General features: G+C 44.7%; 1 protein-coding gene across 7 annotated transcripts in view; it reads left to right on the plus strand.

The window, feature by feature from the left end:
- The window catches only part of cyrib (CYFIP related Rac1 interactor B), a 149726-nt gene that overhangs the window by 25022 nt on the left and 97855 nt on the right, over positions 1-26849 (plus strand). Inside the window, exon 1 of one of the 7 annotated variants that reach the window (XM_033018992.1) lies at positions 6268-6452. The exons of 1 other annotated variant lie outside the window; for it this stretch is intronic. The gene's annotated coding sequence lies outside the window, so the exon portion shown is untranslated. Of the gene's footprint in view, positions 1-6267; positions 6453-21373; positions 21446-26849 lie in introns of those variants that run through there. 5 more of the 7 variants (XM_033018998.1, XM_033018997.1, XM_033018993.1 and 2 more) reach the window with 5 other exon arrangements.

Raw genomic sequence — 26849 nt, forward strand, 5'->3', positions numbered from 1 at the left:
GTGAAAGGGTGAGAATTTGTTTCTTGTCTGTGCGACCTAAGAACCAGATGTAAAATGATTGAAAAATATTCCTTATATTGAAATATAGTGCTTTCTGTTTCTCAGTGACATTAGTGCTCAAAACAGTTATTTGCGATGGAATTGAAAAATATTTTTAATGCATTTGTTTTAAATTGGAGTTTGATGCAAGGAGGCTCAATCACTACTCCAGGCGCAAAATAGTAATTGTTATTATGAAGAACCGGACTAGCAGGCTAAGAATGGCAGGATCTGAGTGGAAACGAACAACTCAAGAGTCAAGAGTTTTATTGTCATGTGTCCCAGATAGGACAATGAAGTTCTTACTTGGTGCAGCACAACAGAATATGTAAACATAATACCAAACGGAAGATAAAAGTTCAGTGTGTCTATAGACCATATATACACAATAAATAAAAAGATATAGTGCAATAATAATAATAGACTTATTATTCAGGGCCTATCGTAGGGGGCACCATCGAGTATGGCTGCCCTGCCAGCAGCTGTTAGTCCTTTCACCCTTTTTTTTTTATTTTTAGTGAGTTAAAGTGTTTGTTTTTGGAGGTCTTCTAGTCTTTTATGTGGTGGGGAGGGGAAGGGGGAAACTTTATTTCCTAGTGCCTACCTGGTCGGAGAAGCAGCTTCCCTCCAAGCTGCTTCTTCGTCCCCCTCCTCACGGCCTACCATTGGACTGGAGCGGCCTTTCCTGTCGGGACCGGCCAGGACTGCGGCTTCGGCGGCAGCGCAGCGCAGGGACGCCATCACTGAGCGGGCGATGCCTTACCGGGTCGCCGTGCGGTGGGCTCTGGAGTGTTGTGGCCGCCTACTTCAACATCCGAGGAGCTGTGGCAGCGGGCGGCGCAGGATTTAAAACACCGCAGAGCCTGGGATCCGAGATCGCCAGAGTCGGAGCTCCAGCCAGCGCAGCCTGAGGATTACGGGTGCCGCAGTCTCCGGGGAGGAAGCGGCCGCTCCAGACATTTCCAAGCCGCTGAGGAGTGTTCACCCAACGCCGGAGTTCCAGCTTTCCGGCAAGAGGGCCTGAAAACATCGAACTGGCTGCGGAGGCCACAATAGGCCCGACTATGGGTGAACAGGGATGGGACTGGACTTTGCTGCCTTCCCCCACAGTGGGAACCATTGTGGGGTGATGTTTTTATGTTGTTAAATTTTTTAATGTTGTGTCTTATCTTTATTCGTGTGCTGCATTGGCAAGTCAAATTTTACTACACCATTTGGTGTATGTGATAATAAATGTCCTTTGTATCCTTGTATCCTATTTGATGCTGTGTTTAATAGCCTGGTGGCTGTGAGGGAGAAGCTGTTCCTGGGCCTGGACGTTACAGATTTCAGGCTTTCACCGATGGTAACGGTGAAATGAGTGTGTGACCAGGATGGTGTGGGTCTTTGATGATGTTGGCAGCCTTTTTGAGGCAGCGACTGCGATAGATCCCTTCGATGGTGGGGAGGTCAGAGCCGGTGATGGACTGGGCAGTGGTCACAACTTTCTGCAGTCGTGTCTGCTCCTGAACGTTCAAGTTGCCGAGCCAGGCGACGATGCAGCCAGTCGGTATGCTCTCTACTGTGCACCTGTAGAAGTTCGAGAGAGTCCTCTTTGACATATCGACTCTCCATAATCTTCTCAGGAAGTAGAGGTGCTGATGTGCCTTCTTTATAATTGCATCAGTGTGATGGGACCAGGAAAGATCTTTGGAAATATGCACGCCCAGGAATATGAAGTTTTTGTCCCGTTTATATAAACGGAATTGTGGGTCCCTATCCTTCCCCTTCCAAAGTCCACAATCAGTTCCTTTGTTTTACTGGTGTTGATGTGCTGGCACCATTTGGTCAATTGGTCGATCTCACTTCTATACTCTGACTCATCACCATCTGTGATTCGTCCCACAACAGTTGTGTCGTTGGTGAACTTGATGATGGAGTTCGTACTATATCCGGCTACGCAGTCATGAGTATAGAGTGAATACAGCAGGGGCTGAGCGCGCAGCCTTGAGATGCTCACGTGCTGATTGTTATCGCGGATTACATAATTCCACCAATATGGACAGTGTGGCCTGTGGATGAGGAAGTCGAGGATCCAATTGCAGAGGGATACTAAGGATTGAAGCGCAGTTAGATAGCTTGGGATTATGCTCTGCCATAACCTGTTGTAACCAAGCTGGAGTAGACTAGAGGCACAGTTTTTAAATAAATAGGGAGTTAGAGCAACTTGGAAAGATTTGGTGTAGGTAGCGAGGCATTCATTGAGTGATGAAAATATTTTGCCAGCTTCCCTCATTATATAGAACAAGAGTCTAAGCCAAGCTCAAGTGAAATGTTCATGAATTTGGAATGATGGGCAATTGGGCTACTGGAAACATGGCATTTTTCTGTGTTTAATAATAATAATAATAAATTTTATTTATGGGCGCCTTTCAAGAGTCTCAAGGACACCTTACAAAAATTTAGCAGGTAGAGGAAAAACATGTAAGGGGAATGAAATAAATAGTAGAGACATGACTAGTACACAAAGTAAAGACAGAATACAATTCAAAACACAATACGAGGCAATTAATGCACAGATGAAAAGGGTGGGGGACGTGGGGCTAAGGATAGGTAGAGGTGAAGAGATGGGTCTTGAGGCGGGACTGGAAGACGGTGAGGGACACGGAATTGCGGATCAGTTGGGGGAGGGAGTTCCAGAGCCTGGGAGCTGCCCTGGAGAAGGCTCTGTCCCCAAAACTGCGGAGGTTGGACTTGTGGATGGAGAGGAGACCGGCTGATGTGGATCTGAGGGACCGTGAGGGTTGGTAGGGGGAGAGGAGGTCAGTGAGATATGGGGGGGCCAGATGGTGGAGGGCTTTGTAGGTGAGGATCAGGATTTTGTAGGTGATCCGGTGGGAGATGGGAAGCCAGTGAAGTTGTTTGAGGACTGGAGTGATGTGATGCCAGGATTTGGTGTGGGTGATGAGTCGGGCGGCTGCGTTCTGGACCAGTTGGAGTCGGTTGATGTAGGTGGGGCTGATGCCAAGGAGAAGTGAGTTGCAATAGTGCAGTCGGGAGGAGATGAAGGCATGGATGAGTCTTCAGCAGCGGGAGGTGTGAGAGAGGGATCTGAGTTTGGCGATGTTGCGGAGATGAAAGAAGGAGGTTTTAATGACATGGCGGATGTGAGGCTCAAGGGAGTGGGTGGAATCAAAGATCACGCCAAGGTTGCGGGCCTGGGGAGATGGGGAGACAGTGGTGCCGTCGATGGTGAGAGTGGGGTTATTGATTTTGCTGAGTGTGGCTTTGGAGCCTATGAGGAGGAATTCTGTCTTATCGCTGTTGAGTTTGAGGAAGTTATGTTGCATCCAGGTTTTTATAGCTGACAAACAGGAGTTGATATGGGAGGGGGGGGGGGGGGGGTGTGGGGGGATTTGGTGCCGAGGTAGATCTGGGTGTCATCGGCGTAACAGTGGAAGTCCAGGTTGAAGTGGTGGAGTATCTGACCAAGGGGGAGGATGTAGATGATGAAGAGGAGGGGGCCGAGTACGGAGCCTTGGGGAACGCCTTGAGTGACTGTGGCTGTAGCAGAGGTGTGGTTGTGGAGAGAGATCTGTTGGAAAGGTAGGAACGGAGCAAGCTGAGTGCAGAGCCTTCAATGCCGAGGTCTTTGAGTCTGGTGAGCAGGATGTTATGGTTCACTGTATCGAAGGCTGCGCTCAGGTCGAGGAGGATGAGGATGTTGAGGGAACCAGTGTCAGCAGAGGTGAGGAGGTCGTTGAGGACTTTGAGGAGAGCAGTTTCTGTGCTATGGAGGGGGCGAAAGCCAGATTGGAGGGGTTCAAGTAGGCTATACGCAAGGAGGTGGGAATGAAGTTGCGACGCAACGATATGCTCCAGGGTTTTTGAAAGAAAGGGGAGGTTTGAGATTGGGCGGTAGTTAATGAGAGATGAGGGATCAAGACCAGGTTTCTTTAAGATTGGTGTGACAGCAGCAGTTTTGAAAGCGGAGGGGACAATGAGGAGTTGAAGAGATTAGTGAGGTAGGGGCTGAGAACGTGGAGGCAGGACTTCAGCAGGTGAGTGGGGAGAGGGTCGAGGGAGCAGGTAGTGGGTTTGGAAGAGCTGATGAGTTTGGAGATTTCAATAGGGGTGACCAGGTCAAACTGGGAGAGGAAGCAGTGTGGAGGAGGGGTAAGGAGGTCAGTGGAGATGTTGAAAGGAGGGGCCTTGGTAGGTGGTGGAGTAGATGCTGGGGAGTCGGGTACAGGTAATAAAGATTGATAGATGGTGCTGATTTTATCAGCGAAAAAGTGGAGGAATGAGATGCGGAGTAGAGGTAGGGAGAGTGTTGGCTCGAGGCTTGAGGAAGTTGCCTACTGTGGAGAAGAGGGTTCTGTGGTTTAGGCAGGGATCAGTGAATATGGAGGAGAGGTAGGCAGATTTGGCAGCAATGAGGGCATCTTTCTAATCAGTGAGGTGGAGTTTGTAAGCTTCAAGATTTCTCTCACAACAGTTTAATGTACTGTTAACTTCATTTCTACATTTTCATTGGACCCTTTTTATTTTTGGTTGCATTTTTGTGCTGGCGATTTAACTCTCAGGTAGTTCTTAATTGTATTTAGAAGATTTTATTAGTTCTGGGAAATTTCCCAATAATCTCAGAGTATTAGCATCCCTATGTAGACCTGAGAATTAAAATGTCTTTACCCTGAAGATTAAAGCTGAATTCTTTCTCCTGAAGGGCTGTCCATCCTCGCTTGTTGAGTATAGTCACGACTGACATGGACAGATTCTTGTACAATAATAAAAGCAGAGGATGTGGGAAAGTGAACATAATCTTGACGATTTGCCACATTGGTGGAAGCCTCAATGGGCCGTACTCCTACATATGTTTTGGTTGAACTCCTGCACTGTAAATCTTAGACCATTGACATGTGCCTTGATTTACAATAAGGGAAACCACAATGCCAGCTGGTTCAAAACACAAGTGACAGAGCTAATAGAAGGTACACAAAAATGCTGGAGAAACTCAGCGGGTGCAGCAGCATCTATGGAGCGAAGGAAATAGGCGACGTTTTGGGCCGAAACCCTTCTTCAGACTGATGTTTCAAGAAGGAACTGCAGGGAGCAGTCTATGAAATTGAGGGGCATAGATAGGGTGAATGCACACAGCTTCTATACCGGAGTTTTGGAATCAAAAACTAGGGTGCAAAGGTTTAAGGTGAGATGAAAGATTTAATAGGAGCCTGGAGCGCAACCTTTTCACGCTGATAGTGCTGCATATATGAAGCAAGCTGTTAGAGTAGGTGGTGGAGGCACATGAAATAACATTTAAAAGCTACTTGGACAGGTACATGGATAGAGGAGGTTTACATGGATCTGGGACCAATCTTGCAAATGGGACAATCTTCGATAGGCATCTTGGTTGGCATTGATGAGTTTGACTGAAAAGCCTGTTTCTGTGCTGCATTACTCTAAAAAGACTCGAAGCAGTTGGCTCTGGTGACCCATGGCTTCAATCTTGGCCCCCTGAAAACACTGTGTTTCCTCTGGATGCTACTCCTGCATCTCAAAAACGTGCAGGTTGTCATGTTAAGGGAGTAAATCGCCGGTGGGAATCTGGAGTCAGTTTCCCCCACGGTTTGCCTGTACACGACAAACCTATATGGTGGGTGAACTGCTATAATCAAGTGAATATTCACCCCCCCCCCCACCCCCTCCACCCACCAAAGTGCCAACCAGTTACAAAGGGCTTAAAACGAATCAGTGGGCACAGCGAGCTGCCACTCCAGGAGCACCAGCTGGCCGGATAAGGATCAGCTATACTATACCCGGGGTGGAGGAGCGGGAGGCGACGAGGGGGCACCGCCGCCATCTGGCATCAACACGGGGAGAGAAGGGCAGGTGTGCGCGCGCACCAGGCGCGGCCCCGGCACGGTGAGGGAGGGAGGGCGAGCGCGCGCACCAGGCGCGGCCCCGGCACGGTGAGGGAGGGAGGGAGGGAGGGCGGGCGCGCGCACCAGGCGCGGCCCCGGCACGGTGAGGGAGGGAGGGCGGGCGCACCAGGCGCGGCCCCGGCACGGTGAGGGCGGGCGCGCGCACCAGGCGCGGCCCCGGCACGGTGAGGGAGGGAGGCGCGGCCCCGGCACGGTGAGGGAGGGAGGGAGGGCGGGCGCGCGCACCAGGCGCGGGCACGGTGAGGGAGGGAGGGAGGGCGGGCGCGCGCACCAGGCGCGGGCACGGTGAGGGAGGGCGGGCGCGCGCACCAGGCGCGGGCACGGTGAGAGAGGGAGGGCCGGCGGGCGAGGAGCAGGCGCGTGACCGACGTTACCTGGGCTCGCGGACGCGGACGCGGACGGGCGGCGCCGAGCTCGAGCTCGAGCGGTTGGTTGGTGGCGACGGGAGGATGAGGCGCTCGCGCTAGAGCTGCTCCAGCCCCGGGGCCGCAGGTGAGGAGGGTCGAGGGGGTCGGTCGGTCGGGGGGCCGGACCTGTGGCGGAGCGGGAGCGGGGGCCGGGGCTTCTCACCCCCGCGGGTAAAGGTTGGAGGCGGCACCGTTCGCTGAGAACTACCCGCCGGGGATTGAAGAAGCGGCGGGGGGAGGGAAAGAAGATGCCCGGGGATGAGGGCCTGGTTGTGGGGCGGTGGGTGAGACAGGATGGGGAGGATGGGGAGGGAGGGGGTGAATGGAAGGACAGGGAAAGCAGGGGAGTGGGCGAGGGAGGGATATGGGTCAAGGGGAGCGGGTGGGGGAAGGGATGGAGGGATTGGTTATGGTAGGGGATGTGTTGGGGAAGAAGGGATGGAAGGAGGGGAGGGGGTGATGCAGGGAGGTGGATGGAGGGATTGGAGGTGGGTGGAGAAGCTGGGGAATAAATGATGGGGAGGGAGTATGTGGGTGTGGAGGAGGGGAGGAGGTCAGGTTTAGATGGGGATGAGAGGAAGAGTGGAGGGAAGGGGTAGGGATGAGATGAAGGGGCGGGATGAGGGGGGCAGGTTGAGAAGGGGGTGGAGAGGGGAGATAGGAGGCTCTATGGGGAGAGAAGAGAGCACAGGGATGACGGGGCTGAAGGCAGAGGTGAATGGGATGGAGGTGGGGTGGAGAAGAGAGGAGGCGCGACAAGTGGGGGTGGAGGAGGTGGGTATAGTGGTGAAGTTTGGGGAGAGGGAGGCTATGATGGGAAGGATGGAGGTGGGGGGATATGGATATCGGTGCGGCAAGGAGCAGACATGAGAGAAGATGGCAGGAGGTGGGTGCGGAGGGCGACAGGGAGGGGGCATAGAGCTGGGCCTGGCAGAACTGGGGGAGATGGGGGCATGGTGGATGTAGGGGAAATGACAGGATATGAGGAAGGGAGGGTGGGCAGAGGTATGGTGTGAGGGCAGAGGTGGGGGGAAGATATTGGACAAAAGATGGAGGCTGGTTGGGTAGTGGAGAGGGGGGGGGAGGAAGAAGCTAAAGGGGAAAGAGGGAAGGACAGACGTTGGGGTGGAGGACAGGTGTCCGGATGGAGCTTGGGAAGGAGCGGGGAGAGGGCAGGCATAGCCTGGGTGGGAAAGGAGGAGAGGACAGATGGGTTTTGAGGGAAATGGGAGGTCGGAGAATGGTTGGGAGTAGTGGAGAGGTGATGTGAAGATTATGGAAAAAAAGACAAATGCTGGAGCAACTCAGTGGGTCAGGGAGGGAGCATCTATTGAGAACGTGGATTGGTAATGTTTCTGGTCAGGACCATTCTTCAGACATTGTGGGGGGTGGGAATAGGAGGCTAGAAGAGAGGAGGTGTAGGACAAAGCTTGGAAGGGAGAGGTGTGTGGGGGAAGAAGGGAGGGGGGAGAGTTGTAATTACTTTTAACATTGGAGAATTTGATGTTCCTACCGTTGGTTGGTTGAATCTTGGTTGTAAGGTATAGCACATTACCTTTGAAGTTATTGCTTGTATGGATGTGAACAAAGATAGCAGGGAAGGTAGGCTATATGTCGTCAGGCACGGAAATCGCTATCAAAACATGGAGGGGACAGGTGGGACACAATTTCTTGGCAGCCGTGCGCGCACACACGCACACACATATATGGCTTCGGAGGCTTCGGAGAAAAAATCGCGTAAGGCCCATAGCCAGCGCGGAGAAGCAGCGCTAAATGCAGCTCAACTCTGCCTGTCTCGCCGGGTTAACCTACAGCACTGCCTCGACTGACGTGACACCAGTCGGGAGCCGTGGAGCTAGTGCTGCTTCTCCGCGCTGACTGTAAACCTGGGTCATCGTTGGCAGGAGTTGAGCTGGGTTTAGCGCTGCTTCTCTGCGCTGGCTGTAGAGTAACATTACGTGTGTGGCTGGCATTTAAAGAAATAGAAGTTCATAACAATCAAAGAATGTATATATTCCATAATAAAAAATAAGGGCCTGTGTTATAACTCAGTCTGCTGCCCCGATTTGCCTGCATTCATCGTTGTGGACTCAGTGGGCAGAACGGCCTGTTTTCATGATGTTCCTCAGAACTGCTGGCTTGAAGTCAGCACTATTTAGTCCAAAGAATCTTTATGGGCGGGGGAAATGGCTAATTGAAGAAATTGAAAGAAAGTGATTACAGGTTATGAGAGAGTTCTATTCCTGAGAATTGTTTAAGACCTAAACAGTTTGCAAGTCCAAAATGTAGCCACCTGGCAATTTATTTAAATAACGTGCAGTTAAACCAGGACGTTTAACTGAGCCAATCAGATATTGTCGTGAACTGAATTCCCACATGACAGTAGATGCCTGTAGCAGATGGCAAATGCACACTGCCGGTCTTTGAAAAAACTGATTCGTATTTGTGGGCTATACGTAAGTCAGACAATCGTAACCTGGTGCGGCCCTACATTAAATTCCAAAGAGTAGAAAAACTGAGGATTGACTGAATGTTAGAAAGCAACACAGAATGATGAAAACAAATTTATAGGAAGAAATGTAATGAGTGCAAATTGGCAAAGACTATAAAAATGGTTTGAGAGCTTTAGTAATAGGTTACAGAGGAAAAGAGCTGAAAGTAAATGTTTTCTGCTCCAGTAGTATAAATAATGGGATATTTGGAAATAGCAGAGGTTAAATAAATATTTTGTATCTACACATAAAAGCATGCCTAAAGTAAAAAATAACCAAAGGGCAGTAGAGATATCAGGTTACAGTGCCCTCCATAATGTTTGGGACAAAACCCCATCATTTATTTATTTGTCTCAGCTCCACAATTTGAGATTTGTAAAATAAAAAATCACAATCCCTCTCTCACACCTCCCGCTGCTGAAAGACTCATCCATGCCTTCATCTCCTCCCGACTGGACTATTGCAACTCACTTCTCCTTGGCATCAGCTCCACCTACATCAACCGACTCCAACTGGTCCAGAACGCAGCCGTCCGACTCATCACCCACACCAAATCCTGGCATCACATCACTCCAGTCCTCAAACAACTTCACTGGCTTCCCATCTCCCACCGGATCACCTACAAAATCCTGATCCTCACCTACAAAGTCCTCCACCATCTGGCCCCCCCATATCTCACTGACCTCCTCTCCCCCTACCAACCCTCACGGTCCCTCAGATCCACATCAGCCGGTCTCCTCTCCATCCACAAGTCCAACCTCCGCAGTTTTGGGGACAGAGCCTTCTCCAGGGCAGCTCCCAGGCTCTGGAACTCCCTCCCCCAACTGATCCGCAATTCCGTGTCCCTCACCATCTTCCAGTCCCGCCTCAAGACCCATCTCTTCACTTCTGCCTATCCTTAGCCCCACGTCCCCCTCCCTTTTCATCTGTGCATTAATTGCCTCATATTGTGTTTTGAATTGAATTCTGTCTTTACTTTGTGTACTAGTCATGTCTCTACTATTTATTTCATTCCCCTTACATGTTTTTCCTCTACCTGCTAAATTTTTGTAAGGTGTCCTTGAGACTCTTGAAAGGCGCCCATAAATAAAATTTATTATTATTATTATTACATGTGGTTAAAGTGCACATTGTCAGATTTTAATAAAGGCCATTTTTATACATTTTGGTTTCACCATGTATAAATTACAGCAGTGTTTATACATAGTCCCCCCATTTCAGGGCACCATAATGTTTGAACACAGCAACATCATGTAAATGAAAGTAGTCATGTATAGTAATTTGTTGCATATCCTTTGCATGCAATAACTGCTTGAAGTCTGCGATTCATGGACATCACCATTGCTGGGTGTCTTCTATAGGTGATGCTCTGCCAGGCCTGTATTACAGCCATCTTTAGTGTATGCTTGTTTTGGGGGCTAGTCCCCTTAAGTTTTCTTTTCAGCATATAAAAGGCATGCTCAATTGGATTCAGATCAGGTGATTGACTTGGCCACAAGAATTGACCATTTTTTAGCTTTGAAAAACTCCTTTGTTGCTTTAACAGTATGTTTGGGATCATTGTCTTGCTGTAGAATGAATTGCCTGCAATGAGTTTTGAGGTATTTGTTTGAACTTGAGCAGATAGGATGTGTCTATACACTTCAGAATTCATTATGCTACTAACATCAGCAGTTGTATCATCAATGAAGAAAAGTAAGCCAGTACCTTCAGCAGCCATACATGCCCAGGCCATAACGCCCCCACCCACAGATGAGATGGTATGCTTTGGATCTTGGGCAGTTCCTTCTCTCCTCCATACTTTGCTCTTGCAATTACTCTGGTATAAGTTAGTCTTCATCTCATCTGTCCACAAGACCTTTTTCCAGAACTGTGGTTGTTTTTGTAAGTACTTCTTGGCGAACTGTAACCCGGCCATCCTATTTTTGCAGCTAACCAGTGGTTTGCATCTTGCTGTGTAGCCTCTGTATTTCTGTTCATGAAGTCTTCTGCGGACATTGATAAATCCACACATGATTCCTGGAGGGTGTTTCTGATCTGTCGGACAGGTGTTTGGGGATTTTTCTTTATTATAGAGAGAATTCTTCTGCCATCAGCTGTGGAGGTCTTCCTTGGCCTGCCAATCCCTTTGTGATTAGTAAGCTCACCAGTGCTCGCTTTCTTCTTAATGATGTTTCAAGCAGTTGATTTTGGTAAGCCTAAGGTTTGGCTGATGTCTCTAACGGTTTTATTCTTGTTTCTCAGTCTCATAATGGCTTCTGACTTTCATTGGCACAACTTTGTTCCTCATGTTGATAAACAGCAATAAAAGTTTCCAAAGGTGATGGAAAGTCTGGAGGAAGGACGAGGTGCTGAGAGTTCTCTTAAGGCCTCCTTGATGCCTGCATGAAGGAGGCAATTAAAGACACCTGAGCAAATACAAACACTTGTGAAGCCATGTGTCCCAAACATTATGGTGCCCTGAAATGGGGCACCATAATCACAAACACAACTGTAATTTCTACATGATGAAACCAAAATGTAATAAAATACCCTTTAATAAAATCTGACAATGTGCACTTTAACCACATGTGATTTTGTTTCTATTGCAAATCTCAAATTGTGGAGTACAGAGGCAAATGATGGGTCTTTGTCCCAAACACTATGGAGGGCACTGTTTATCACTGTATGTTGGGTTTCTTCAGTGTCATTTAACAAGCTTTATAAAAATCTTACTCTTAGCTCATTATGATAATTTTACGACTTGCATTATATACAATAATATATGTCGATGGGTTTTTTTTAGCAACTGTGCCCATTAATAGTTTATTGTAAATTTTGTGCTTGTTTTATCAATACTGGATATTAAATTTCATAATTTCAATATGTATATTTTCTCCTAATCATGCTATAAAGCCATCTCTGGCTCTTTTCTACCTGAATGTCATGTGATTTTTATATTTTATATATGTGGTGAATATTATAATTCCTCAGGGACAGGATTAAAGAAAATCTGAACTTTTATAGTGCATTTTATCCATGTCTGGCATTGTACGAAAACCTGGAACAGGAGAACGGACTTGGTGAAATTAGTAATTTGGAGTCTTGACTGCTTATAGAAGGGATTACTTGCATGTGAAGTACCTCTGAGAAAATGTACCTGCAAATTATGTTTACAGGTAATTGCAGTGTTTTTTTATGGAATAGCATTTAAAAAAAATGCAAATACCACTTCCAAATGCACTGTCTTGCCGCTGGGCATTGTGCACATCAAATAAGACCATTTACACATACTTGAGATTATTAGGGGGGGGAGGGGAAATTAGGGTTAGATAACATGGATGATTAGTCTTCGAAATGCAACGTATTGTGTTGCCTCTGTTGGAAGATCTTTGTTTTTATTTCCGTGTGGGAAACGTGTATCTACTTATGGTCCCTTGATCTGGCAACATTGAAGTGCTGAAACATGAATGTGGATTATTAAACTAATGGGACTGTCCCACTTAGGCGACTTTTAAGGCGACTACAGGAGACTCTGCGGTCGCCACATGGCCGCCACATGTTCGCGGGTAGTTGCCAGGGAGTTGCCTACATGGCCGGGAGGAGTTCCCGCATTCTGGGAACTAGTCGCGGCCTCATTATGGTCAACGCAAATTTTTCAACATGTTGAAAAATTAGCGGCGACCAGAATGAAGCCGCCATGGAGAGTAGCGAGGATTCTCATGCTGTAGCTGGGTCTCCAGGAGGTCCTAGTGGGTTGCTAGGAGGTCGAAGGTTCTCGTAGGTTGTAGCTGGTGCTGACTGGTGAATTTCATTGGCTCATTAGGGAGAAAAAAACGTTCGTAGTTTTCAGAACCAAGGATAACCGACCGGTAGTGTTAATATCTGCCAAGCTTCACAGCCGTGTACCTCTGGCTTCTTAAAAGTTGTCTCGTTCCCCCTTCTCCACCCTCTTTTAAAGGGCTTACCGTACACTGTGCTTTAGCCGTCTTAATTACAGCGCCAACCTTCCTGTTCATCGCGGTGTGTGTCCGTATCACCTTGGCTTTGCACTGTGTGAATTTCACTCAGACAGCGCTTCCCCTGCTTGCCCTGTCCCCCGCCTGCATAACGGGCTGGTAAAGGAAGTGATGTGTGTGTTCCACTCTGACAGTCGCCGTTCCAGTTGCCGGTTTTTCAGACCACTGCCGGCAACTTGACAGTCGCGTGAAAAATTGCCTAAGTGGGACAGGCCCATTAGGGTGCTCAATCACCATGGTAGGCTTTAGGTATCTGGATTTTATAAATTAACAAAAAGTATATTCTGAGGAATTTAAGAATTTTGAAACAGTAAAAATAGATTTAATGTACATGGGCAGCAGCTTTTTAGATAAATTAGGAAGGACTAGGAATATGTAGATGATCTGCAAATGTAGAAATAGATTTTGTCATAGAATTATATTCTGCACTATTTTATTTGTGTGCACAGCATTTGCTGTTAATGTTCAAGAAGTAACTGGATGATTTCTTGAATGTGATTGAAAAGACTACAGATATTAATTGGATGGTGTTATGTTTATCAGCCCAGGTAATGTTTAATTATCAGAGAAAACCTTCCAAAATGGTGTTAAATGTTTTTTTACCCTTTTGTCATACATCGGCTTGGGATTCGCAGCTTTGGGGGAAAACAAATTGTAGACTGTTTTTAATTTTGTCGGTTATGCATTTTAAGTTCACTACTAATAATTTGTTATCGGACATTTTATTGATTGAAGGATGCCATTATACCTGACAGTTGTTCAGGTCACCATTTTCTACAATGTCTCATTTAATGATGAGTGCTTTATTGATTGCAAAATAATTACACTATCCATTCGTACTTATCTTTCAATACTTCTGCAAGTCATCCCTGCAATAACATCTTTTTATGGGCGCTTAACACCAAACATTAAGGTTATGAATTTTAGGCAGATGTATGGCAGATGCAGTATAATGTGGATACATTTGAGGTTATCCACTTTGGTGGCAAGAATAGGAAGGCAGATTATTACCTGACTGGTGTCAGGTTAGGAAAAGGGGAAGTACAACAAGACCTGGGTGTCCTTGTACATGTCACTGAAAGTAAACATGCAGGTACTGCAGGCAGTGAAGAAAGCTAATGGCATGTTGGCCTTCATAATGAGAGAAGTTGAGTATGGGAGCAAAGAGGTCCTTCTGCAGTTGTACAGGGCCCTGATGAGACCACAGCTGGAGTATTGTGTGCAGTTTTGGTCTCCTAATTTGAGGAAGGACATTCTCGCTATTGAGGGAGTGCAGCGTAGGTTCACGAGGTTAATTCCCGGAATGGCAGGACTATCATATGATGAAAGAATGGAGTGACTGGGCTTGTATTCACTGGAATTTAGAAGGATGAGAGGGCATCTTATATCCACATCCAGTAACAATTAAAAGTCTGATCTTGGATGTGTATTTATGTGTGTGTGTGTGTGATGTTCTTGTGCGATTCACATCTTCTCGAAAAAACGACGCGCTTACGGTGATATTTTTACATATTCCGATAGAGATTTATGCTGTGAAGTCAAAAATCACCTTATCTGAAAATTGAATGCATTATTTCTCGAGTTACTTATGAAAATGTTCACAAATCTGAAATAACTTTGACAATAAGCGAGATGGTCTCGCTGATGATGTCACAATGGCTATGCTCCGCGCAGCCTGCTGCGTTATGTTCCACGCGCAGCGAGCGACGTCACCCCCCAACTCGCAGTCCTTTGGTCGCTGCCTGCTCGCTCCCCACCCTCCTCCCTCTCTGCCCCCCCTCCCTGTCTGCCCCCCCTCCCTCTCTGCTCCCCCCTACCACTCTGCTCCCCCCTCCCTCTCTGCCCCCCCTTCCCTCTCTAGGGGTTGGTGAATATTAGGACCTATGGGTGAGTGGTGGAGTATTGCGTTCGGGAACCAGCCCTCCCCTGTGACGCCGCACGCCCCCCCCCCCCCCACCCCTCAATCTCTTCTCCCTCCACCCCCCTCCCTCTCTACCCCCCTCACCCTCTCCCTCTCTACCCCTCCTCTAGCCGCACCTGTGCAGTTTGGGGTTATGCGTGAGTGGATAGGGCGGGGTATGGGGTAAAAGGAGTGAATGAATAATATTAATATAATATCAAGGGGGGGGTTTAGTGTGTGTGTGGGGGTGGTTAGTGTGTGTGATGCTGAAGGCCCCCCCCCCCCCGCAACCCCCCTCCCTCTCCGTGCTTCTGCCCTCTCTGTGCCTCTGCCTGCACTCTGTCTCTAGCCCCCTCCCTCTCTAGCTGCGCCTGCGAGTTGGGGGCTAAGCGTGAGAGGATAGGGCGGGGGATGGGGTAAAGGGAGCAAATGAATAATATTAACACATCAAGGGGGGTGGCTAGTATGTGTGTGTGTGGGGTGGTTAGTGTGTGTGGGGTGGTTAGTGTGTGTGTGACGCCCCAGGCCCCCCGCCCCATGCAACCGCGCTTTGAGGGGACGGGACACCGTCCCTAAATTATTAAGGGATTGAACATGCTAGATGCAGGAAACATGTACCTGATGTTGGGGGCGTCCAGAGCCAGGGGCCACAGTTTAAGAATAAGGGGTAGGCTGTAAGGCAGCAACTCTACCGCTGCGCCACCGCGACCGCCCGGCTGGGAACTAAGCATTTTTATATGTTCCATCTGCAACAAAGAGTGATTGTCACTCATTTTTTGACTTAATTGTCGGTGAGATTGCTTCTCCATATTCGAAACATAGGGCAAAGGAGAGAATTTTATGGTCAATTCTGGAATGAGGTTGGAACACACATCATTCTGGCTTGAGGAGAGGATACCATCACCTAAGCCACAGCTTGCAAATAAAGTGAGATTGATACTTATTTAATGCCATGAGTTTTAAATGTTTTGATGTAACAATACATCCACTTACCTGAAATATTCAGTACTAGATAATGAACGTACATTTGTAAAACAAAGAGAATGTTAAAATAAGAGTTTTTATGGTCGAGATCCACTTTTTTTCTCATATCTGATGGCAATTTCATGGTTGAGGTGCATGTTTTTTTCAATTGGGACTAATGTGAGTTATTTAGCTCCCATCTCATCAAAAGCCGGTTGATTATTAAAAATATTAAAATAGTATTTTTATTTCATGAATGATCAAATGAGAGAATAAACTGTGTTGATGGAATGTACTGATATGAAATAACGTGGGAAATTTGGTTTCCTCTCCTACTCGGTGAGGCAGCTGGATTGACATTCAACATTAGTGTATGAAACATTCATGAAACAACTTTTGGGTTGAGAACTGCCGTTAGGAATGTTTTGAGTTTTGAGAAGACTGACGTGGGCATTTCAGCCTTGAAATACAGTGATTTTAGAGGTACATAGAATAGTTAAGAGAAAATAATGTATATAATTTAAGTTATAAGAATGTATGGAAGTGTATTCTAATTAATAATAATAATAATATCTTTTATTGTCATTGCACATCAGTGCAATGAGATTTAGTATGCAGCTTCCAACCGATGTAAAGAAAAGTAAAATAAATAAATATGCTGTGTGACGTGACCATCCGAGGGAGACAGTCCAGGGGGGATGGGGGGCACTCAGCAGGGCCGGTTCAGAGCCGCTATAGCTCTGGGAATAAAGCTGTTTCTGAGTCTGGAGGTTCAGGCGTAGAAGGCCTTGTAATGTCTGCCAGAGGGAAGTAGTTCGAACAGTCCGTTACAAGGGTGTGAGGAGTCTTTATGGATGCTGACAGCCTTCCTGAGGCACCGTGTGTGGTAGATGCCCTCCAAGGCTGGTAGCTGTGTCCCAATAATCCTCTGCGCTCTGTGGACGACGCGCTGAAGAGCTCTCCTCTCTGCCTCCGTGCAGCTGAGATACCACACAGAGATGCCATACGTTAATATGCTCTCTGTGGTGCAGCGGTAGAAAGTTGTCAGCAGCTGTTGGGTCTTTTTTAATGTCAGGAAGAACAGTCGTTGCTGTGCCTTCTTGACCAGCGCAGCGGTGTTGGTGGACCATGTGAGGTCCTCTGAAATGTGAGTGCCCAGAAATTTAGAGCTGGACACTCACTCCACACTTTCCCCGTAAATGGAGATTGGGGCGTATTCTCCATTATGGGACCTCCTAAAGTCATTAATCAGCTCCTTGGTCTTGGAGGTGTTTAGTGACAAGTTGTTACGTGCGCACCAGTCCGCCAGGTTCTGCACCTCCGCTCTGTATTTTGTTTCATCACCGTTGGTGATCAGCCCAATCACTGTTGTGTCGTCTGCAAACTTCATGATGTCGAATGCAGGGACACAGTCGTGAGTGAAGAGGGAGTAGAGCATGGGGCTTAGTACACAACCCTGTGGTGTGCCGGTGCTCAGGGTGATAGTGGAGGACAGGTGCGGGCCCAGTCTCACTGCCTGCGGTCGCTCCGTCAAAAAGTCCAGGATCCAATCGCATATAGGCAAGCTGAGGCCTAGCTGGTGGAGTTTGGTGATGAGCTTGGTGGGGATGACCGTATTGAATGCAGAGCTATAGTCAATGAAGAGCATCCTCACGTACGTGCCCTGTCTGTCCAGGTGAGTCAGGACAGTGAAGAGCCAGAGAGATGGCATCCTCAGTTGATCTATTTGCCCTGTATGCAATTAGTAGGGATAGATGACAGGAAATTCTTTATACCATGGCCACCATGCCATTCCACAAATAGTCTCAAAAAGCTTTGAATCTTTTAAGAAAAAGTTGCTAAAATGGATGGAGTATCTGCAGTGGACTGAATTGCTTTCACTCATCTGCTGGTTCCTATAGTCTTGTGGAAAATATCAGGTCATAAGATCATAATCATAAGATCATCAGTGATAGGAATCGAATTAGACCATTCGGCCTATCAAGTCTACTCTGCCATTCAATCATGGCTGATCTATCGCTCCCTCCTAACCCTGTTCTCCTGCCTTCTCCCCATAACCTCTGACACCCGTACTAATCAAGAATCTATCTATCTCTTCTGTAAAAATATCCACTGGTGGCCTGCACAGCCTTCTGTAGCAAGAATTCCACAGATTCACCACCCTCTGGCAATTTCTCCTCATCTCCTTCCTAAAAGAACATTCTTTAATTCTGAGGCTATGCCCTCTCGTCCTAGACTCTCCCACTAGTGGAAACATCCTCTCCACATCAACAACCCCAAGTTTGTAGATTACACAAAGCTGTGTGGCAGTGTGAGCTGTGAGGAAGATGCTATGAGGCTGCAGGTTGACTTGGATAGGTTGGATGAGTGGGCAGATGCATGGCAGATGCAGTTTAATGTGGATAAATGTGAGGTTATCCACTTTGGTGGCAAAAACAGCAAGGCAGATTATTATCTGAATGGTGTCAAGTTGGGAAAAGAGATCTGGGTGTCCTTGTACATCTGTCACTACAAGTAAGCATACAGATACAACAGGCAGCGAAGAAAGCTAATGGCATGTTGGCCTTCATAGCAAGAGGATTTGAGTAGAGGAGTAAGGAGGTCCTACTGCAGTTGTACAGGGCCCTAGTGAGACCGCCTAATTTTGGTCTCCTAATTTGAGGAGGGACATTCTTGCTATTGAGGGAGTGCAGCGTTAGTTCACCAGGTTAATTCCCGGGATGGCGGGGACTGACATATGATGAAAGAATGGATCAAATGGGCTTGTATTCATTGGAATTTAGAAGGATGGAAGGGGATCTTATAGAAACATATAACATTCTTAAGGGATTGGACAGGCTAGATGCAGGAAAAATGTTCCCGATGTTGGGGGAGTCCAGAACTAGGGTTCACAGTTTAAGAATGAGGAGTCGGCCATTTAGGACTGGGATGCGGAAAAACTATTTCAGCCAGAGAGATGTGAATCTGTGGAATTCTCCGCCACAGAAGGCAGTGGAGGCCAATTCACTGGATGTATTCAAGAGAGAGTAAGATATAGCTCTTGGGGGCTAATGGAATCAAGGGATATGGGGAAAAAGCAGGAACAGGGCACTAAATCTGGATGATCTTGTTTTGCTTTCCCCTGACTGGTCTGAAGAAGGGTCTTGACCCGAAACGTCACTCATTCCTTCTCTCCAGAGATGCTGCCTGTCCCGCTGAGTTATTCCAGCATTTTGTATCTATCTTCGTATTAAACCAACATTTGCAGTTCCTTCCTACGCATTTTGTGTGATCCATATCCATATGCTTATCTAAAAACTTAAATGTCTTTATTGTATCTGCCTCCACCACCACCACTGGTAGCACCCGCCACTCTGTGTAAAAGCAAATTTACCATTTACATCTTTAAACGTTGCCTCTCATATTTGACATTTCCACCCTGAGGGAAAATAGTTTTGATCTACGCCTCTCATAATTCTGTATAGTACTAATTAGGTCTCCCCTTGGCTTCTAGGAAAAACAATCTAAGTATGTTCTTCACTTTTAGCCTGATTCTCGGTCACGTTTGAAATATTGGAAGCTGGGAACTTTGAGCTGCCTGTCCTATCCCCCTTAATGACACAATGTACGTGTACAATGAAACTTTTTTTTGCAAGCAGATTAGTAAGATTATTGCCTTACATTGCCAAGTCTCTATAATGGCCACAGCATCATAGTTCCAAACAGTGATCCAGACTTCTAAATTAATCTGCGTTGCCCATCATGCTTCTTGCATTGAAATAACACATTACAGCCCCTCATCTTTGCCATGTTCCTTAATCTCTCCTTCCCAGTCCTTCCTCTGCAATTTGCTGGTCATAACCTTACCTTCCCAACAATCCCGCCAAAGTCCACAATTACTTCTGATAACTCGCCCTCCCTTTTGAGAATGTCTGCAGCTGCTCCTTTACTTTCTGTGCTCTGGTACCAGAGAGGCAGCACACACCATCCTGGAGTTCTGTTTGTGTCCACAGCATCTTCTATTTTCCCACCTAACTACTGAGTCTTCATATACCAAGTCTTTCTGCCTTCACCCTTCTTCAGTGCACCATGGAGCCAGGAATGGTGCCACAGACCTGACCACTGTTGCTGCAGCTCTCCCCTGACTAGGCATCCTGCCCAACATTATCCAAAAGTATAGTTGTTTTGGAGGAGAATAGGCGCAGTGGATTCCTGCACATCTACATCCTGCTGTACCCATTGGAAGCTATCTTCACAGTTCACAATTCCACCAAATGTTGTGTTGTCTGAAAGCCGATTTAAAAATTCCAACCTCAACCTTATACGGAAACAAAAAAAATCAAATCTCCATCACAGGAGATAGATTATTGACTGACTATTACAAATCTACTAACTCCCACAGCTGTCTGGACTACGCTTCTTCCCACCTTTTCTCCCTCAAATACCCTATCCCCCCCCCCCCCCACTCCAAATTCCTCTGACTTCGCCACATTTACTGCCAAGATGAGGTTCCATACTAGGACATTCGGGATGTCCTAATTCTTTAGGGTACGGGGGTTTCCTCCTTCTAACACCGATGAGGCCCTCGCATGTGTCTCATGTGTATCCCATAGTTCCATTCTTGCTCTTCCACACTCCTCTGCCAACAGGGACAGTGTCCCCTTTGACCTCACCTTTCACCTATCAGTCATCGCATACAACACATTATCCTCCAACATTTTCACCCCCTTCAATGGGATCCCACCACTAGTCTCATTTTTCCCATCTCCAACTCTTTTTGCTTTCCACACAGACAGCTCTCTCTGCAACTCCCAGGTTCACTCATCCTTCCCACCCCAACCCAGGAACTTTCCTCTGCAACTGCAGGAGTTGCAACGCCTATCCTTGAACCGGTGAGGGCTATATATTGGTGAGACCAAGCGCAGACTGGACAATCATTTCGCTCAGTCTGCTTCGGCCTACATGATCTCCCGGTTGCTAAACATTTTAACTACTCTTCCCATTCCCATACTGAACTTTCGGTCCTGGGCCCCCTTCACTGTCAGTGTGAGGCTACACATAAATTGCAACTCTTATTTTGCTTTGGGAGCTTAATACCCACCAGTATGAACATTAAATCATCTAATTTTAAGTAAGCCCTGCATTTCGTGTCTCTTCACTTGGTTTAGTGGGAAATTTCAGCAAATTGAATAGATTGTGATTTTCCCTCAAATAAGTTAAATACAGTCCAAAGAAAGAAGTTTATGATTTGGCTTTAATAACTGATCAATTTCTCTCATAGTGTGTGCTATTTATTTACTCTGGTTACAGGGTAATGATTTACAGTATTGCTGCACTCCATACTTACAAATATCAATTGTTGGTTATCATTTTGATAGTTTAGTGTTGCTTAAACTTTGTAAATTGAGCCATATTGTGTGTTCAGTTATGCATAAGGAAAAGTCCTTATGTGAAGGATGTTTAATAAAAATATAGTCAAGTTAGAGGCTTGGTTGCACACAAAATGTTAAAATAGAAATGCTACAATTTTTGAGGGTTCTCTTGCTTCCTCATCTACTTGGTGAGCTTCCTTATTTTGCAAGACAAGTTTTGCAGTGAAGTCACTTTTATAGAAATGAGGAAGTTGAGTGCTTTAAAGCAGCTTCCAGTTCACAGTATTTTAGCAGAGTTTGTAAAGTTTGCTCTGACCTGTCACAGAACCGTTTAAAAGTATTCGTCAGTGCTTAGTTTTTGCTGCCAATTTCAGGTCAGTAATAAATATTTATGAAACTTGGGCTCATTTATATTAGTTGAGAATTGCAAATTTCCTATTAACTACATTTACTTTTTAACCATTTAGTTGGGGTAAGTTTGTAAATGTAGTCATTCCTCTGGATAAGATTTGATTACTGTACTCTTAACTCGCAAGGGGATGGTATTCTAAACCAATATCAAACAGAAAACTGTTTGCATTTTATAATCAAGAACAGCCTATTGAGATTTGGTTTGCTTTATGACTGCACTACTTTTTAATTGCAACACAAAACGTGAACATTCTTGATTTCGTTCCTGAACTAAATCATGTTTCCTGAATAGAAGAATTCTCTCAACATCAAATTTTCAGCAATATTTTTTAATCCATTTCACTTCCTGTGAGCTTCTATTTAGCTCTTTTCACGATTTAAACATTTATGTGAGGAAATAAATTTGGTAGTTTGTGACTCACGAGTGAGCATTTATGTCTATTGAAATACCATAAAAATGTAAATGCAACATAACAAATGTGTGTTCATTATAAGTTGAAATTCATACTCTAAGCCTTTGATCAAGATTCAACTTTAGCCCTTCTATAGCTACAATATAAGTATAATTTTATGTAACTTCTGTTGGATGAAACCGTTTTCAGAGCACGCTCTATGCAAACTTTACTTTCAACTGGTAATGGGACATTTAAAAATGTGCCAAGTTGTGTCCTCTTGCCTCGTCTGTGTTACTTTTAACAGTAAAAAAGTTGTAAACTGAAAGTTTTCATGTCAGTTTTTGAAAAGGCTTTTCATTGCCCAGTCTTTTATTCAGTGAAAAGCTGAAGTTTAGGCTACAATACTAAGATCGATCTCCTGTTCATGGTATTTTACTTGTGTGAGGATATGTGCAGAGAAATATGAAGCATGACTAGATGAAGTGAAGGGCAAGACACAGGAGTGACGATGCCAAGGATAATAAAAGGTATTCAGAAACACGAGGCTTATTTAGGTAAAGCTTTCTAAACTACACAAAGACTATTCTTTTCACTTCATTCACATGTTGTTTCAATTTTAAAATGTGTCGAGATTATAGTGTTTTATTCCAAATTCTTTGGTATTTGCTACATATTAAATGTCTGTTTTACTCAATCCTAAAGGGATATGACCCTTGAAGTATCTCAGAAACTACCTACTTCTGGTGGTCAGAGATTTTGCATCAGCATAAATGACAGCATTTTCAATCATTTCAAATTACAGGGTAGAATTTTGACAACGGTAACTTACATTTGCTTCATGGAGTTTAGTGAACCATTTAAAAACTTTTTTAATTTCATCTTTATTTTAGGTACACCTCACATCCCTTGTACAACATGATCTGAAATGGGACATGATTTTGATTAACTAGCAATTGGTGTACAGGGGATTATCCTTAATAGTCTTAAAGTTTTTTAGAAACTGCATTTGGGATTTCAAATTAACTTGCAATGTATTTTTTCTTTATACATGAGAAAAGAGTTACGGTTTGTGTTTTTTTAATGTATTCAAGAGCGAGTTAGATAGAGGTATTTGGGCTAACAGAATCAAGGGATATGGGCGGGAAAGTAGGAACGGGGTACTGATTTTGGATGATCAGCCATGATAATATTGAATGGTGGTCAAGTCAAGAGAGTTTATTGTCATGTGTCCCAGATAGGATTATGAAATTCTTGCTTGCTTCAGCACAACAGAATATCGTAGTCATAAATACAGAACCGTTCAGTATATATATATATATAACAACACACAACACACAAACAAGAGGGATATAAAGATAAGATAATAATAAGATATATATATATATATATATATTATATAAGATTTCCACACATATGAGATAGTACTGATATATATATTTTATTATTTATATATATATTTATATATATATACACACCACACACACACACACACACACACACACACACACACACACACACACACATAAATAAGCAGATAAAGTGTAATATTTGTTTGAAGTTGTGTTTAATAGTCTGATGGCTGTGGGGAAGAAGCTGTTCCTGAACCTGGATGTTGCAGATTTCAGGCTCCTGTACCTTCTACCTGATGGCAGCAGAGAGATGAGTGTGTAGCCAGGATAGGTGTGGGTCCTTGATGATGTTGGCAGCCTTTTTGAGGCAGCGACTGCGATAGATCCCCTCGATGGTAGGGAGGTCAGAGCCGATGATGGACTGGGCAGTGTTTACAACTTTTTGCAGCCTTTTCTACTCCTGGATGCTCAAGTTGCCGTAATCAGCCATGATCATATTGAATGGTGGTACTGGCTCGAAGGGCCGAATGGCCTACACCTGCACCGTTTTTCTATGTTTCTATTCTAAGTAGTTGTATGCTGGTAACCATGCAACATTTTTTTGCAAACAGTACATTTTTTGCTCTCTTATCACCAATTCTAAAAGCAAACCATATAACAAAATGAGTTTTGGTGTTGTGCACAATAACATATTTGTCAAATGTTAAAATACTCAGTGGTATTTCTAATAATATCCATCCAGATTGGATTAAGATTGCCTTGTATTGAAAGTTGTGAACCAATCTATTTTGTATTAAGCTTTCTTAATAAGATTTTGCTTTCATAAAATAATGGAAGTAGAGTATTCTTGGTGGCTATTAGAGCTTTCAAAAAATAGACAAGGAAGAGAGTGGGAATGATTGATAAAAATATTTTTATTTTGGACTCAGTTCCTCTTAAAGCTTGAAAAAGCAAAGTAAACCAAACTGATTGCTCTGGTGGTCTCAATGTTTAGGGTATGGATTGAATTAGACGTGGCTGTGATATAATTTTGTAACCTGCTGATATTTGCTTTTCTATCTTAAAATAAATTTAATGTTAGTTTTTCTCTCCCGCTTCACATCTGTTATGGAATACATGCCAATAAGAAGGTATAGCCTTGAAAGAAAATCCGAATGTGGCCGTAAAAAGTTTACTGTATTGCATTAATTTCTTTCCCCACAACCTTTGGTTTTTGTATTGAAAAACGTTCTGTATTCAACTGTATTCAGTTCCAAGTGTAGCTAGCAGCATAACATTTCCCTTTCATTATTCAATGATCCAACACTTAACTTTATTTAAAAAAAAGATGCTGCATGCCACTGAGATTCAGCCTTTAGTTGCTATTTACAAACTTTGACCCATTTATAAATTGCCAGCAGTCTTATTCTTTTAACTGGTATTTTATTTAATTTCCATCTGTAAAATTGAATCTTTCTATTTGCATATTATATAAATGCAGGACACGGTCATTTTTATTGAGGTTTTCTAAAGGGTGAACTGTTTCAGCCGTTTGGCCTTTCAAAATGGTGAAATATGCTGGGAGTCATTGAGAATAGTGCACTAATGTCACTCAACAGCCTAATGAAGATAACCTATGGGGAAGAACTCTTATTTCATCCTGGAAGCAACTGGGTTTGACTTATATTCCATCAGACAACATCAAGTTTGAGCAAATCCACTTTTGTTTGTACTTCTTTTTAGCATTCATATTGGGATCTGGTCTTGCCACGTAAGCTTTATACTTTCTCTTAAAATGCTTTCTGTAACGTTGCATAACGCTGTGTCCTCTTTCAACTTGCTTCATCTTCAGGACCTTGGTTCAATTTTCACTTGTCACTTCTGACATTTGACTGATCAGACTCCATGAACTGAGCAAGCAATCTAGTGCCACCGGTGTTCCATGCGGATTCTTCATTCTTATGGCGTCTTACCGAGGTCAAATATATAGGATTTCATTTACTTGCTCGACATTTAAAAAAAAGGCTTTTTCATTCAGTTTGCGTTTAAGCCTGCTCCTGGCAGTATGTAGATCTTGATTACAGAACTCATTCTTGGTAGATGATGACTTCTAATGCAAGTTCATCAAGGTGTTATACGTGATGTGCCATTAAAAAGCAGCCAAATAATTTTGTACTAGTTTGCGTTCCAGCAAGGCAATCCAGTTTATTCTGTGAAGCTCCTTCATAGCTAGAACTTGAATTATTGTGTTAGTTGATTGCTTCATACATGCCTGGTCAGAAACATTCTGTGTATAGAATACCTCCAATCTAGTAGAAATTTCAAAAATTGAAAGTGGACTGGAGAATATCTACTCTATAAATTATAATGCTAAAATGGTTCATTGTGCAGTAATCTACTAAAAGTTCACTGGCTAAAACCTGTAAGTGGGTGCCAATGGATCAATGTGCACATATACTTAAGATGAATTGGTCTTGTCATTTCAGTTTCCTGTCTCTGCAACAACTGCTTTGAAATGCAGCTTAATTTTTTTGTCTTTGCATGTACTGGTTGCTATATGAAATTATGACTCTGCACATATGATCATATATTTAATTTTAAATATAGCCATTGTCACAATACAATACAATACAATACAATACCTTTTATTTGTCATTTGAACCTCACATGAGGTTCAAACAAAATTTGGTTTCTGCAGCCATACAAGAAAAGAACCAAGACACACACCAACACAATTCACACAAACATCCATCACAGTGAGTCTCCTCACTGTGATGGAAGGCAAAGTCTTATCACTCCCCTGCTCTCCATTCCTCTCCTGAAGTCGAGGTCAAAGGCCCCGGCGGGCGCTAGCAAGTCCGCGGCCACTCAAAGCCACACATCTGATATATGGAGTTAAATTCAGATAAATGTGTAGTGTTGCATTTTGGTAAGACGACCAGGGTAGGTCTTGTACAGGAATTGTAAATGTCCTGGAGAGTGTTGTACAGATGGACCTAGGGGTGCAAGTACATTGCTTCATGACAGTAATAATACAGGTATTCAGAATGCTGACTTGCCATGCTGGCCTTCAGGATATTGAGTACAAGAGTTGATACTTCATGTTACAGTTTTACAAAACATGGTAAGGCCATATTTGTACTACTGTGTACAATCCTGGTTGCCCTACTAAAATTTATGTTGTTAAACTGGAAAGAGTGCAAACATGTTTTACAAGGATGTTGCGGAGTCTTGAGGGTTTGAATAATATGGCGAGGTTGGGTTGCACTTTTTTCCCTGGAATGTAGGAGGCTGACCTGATGATGAGATTTACAAAATCAAGAACATGGACAAGGTGAATAGTCTCACTCTTTACCCAGAGGTAGAGAAGTCTCAAACGAGAGAGCTTAGTTTAATGTGAGAGCAGAAAGATTTAAAAGGACCTGAGGGGCACACTCTCTCACAGGGCGATGCATGTATGGAACGAGCTGCCAGAGGAAATGGTAAAGACAGGTGCAATTATAGCATTTAAAAGACACTTGGGCAGGTACATGGATAGGAAAGGTTTGAAAGGATATGGGCCAAGCACAGTCAAATGGGGCGAAGGAAATAGGCAACGTTTTGGGTTGAAACCCTTCTTCAAACTGCTCCATAGATACTGCCTC

This window comes from Amblyraja radiata, chromosome 4 (genome assembly GCF_010909765.2).
Source record: "Amblyraja radiata isolate CabotCenter1 chromosome 4, sAmbRad1.1.pri, whole genome shotgun sequence".
In the NCBI taxonomy this organism is placed as follows: Eukaryota; Metazoa; Chordata; class Chondrichthyes; order Rajiformes; family Rajidae; genus Amblyraja; species Amblyraja radiata.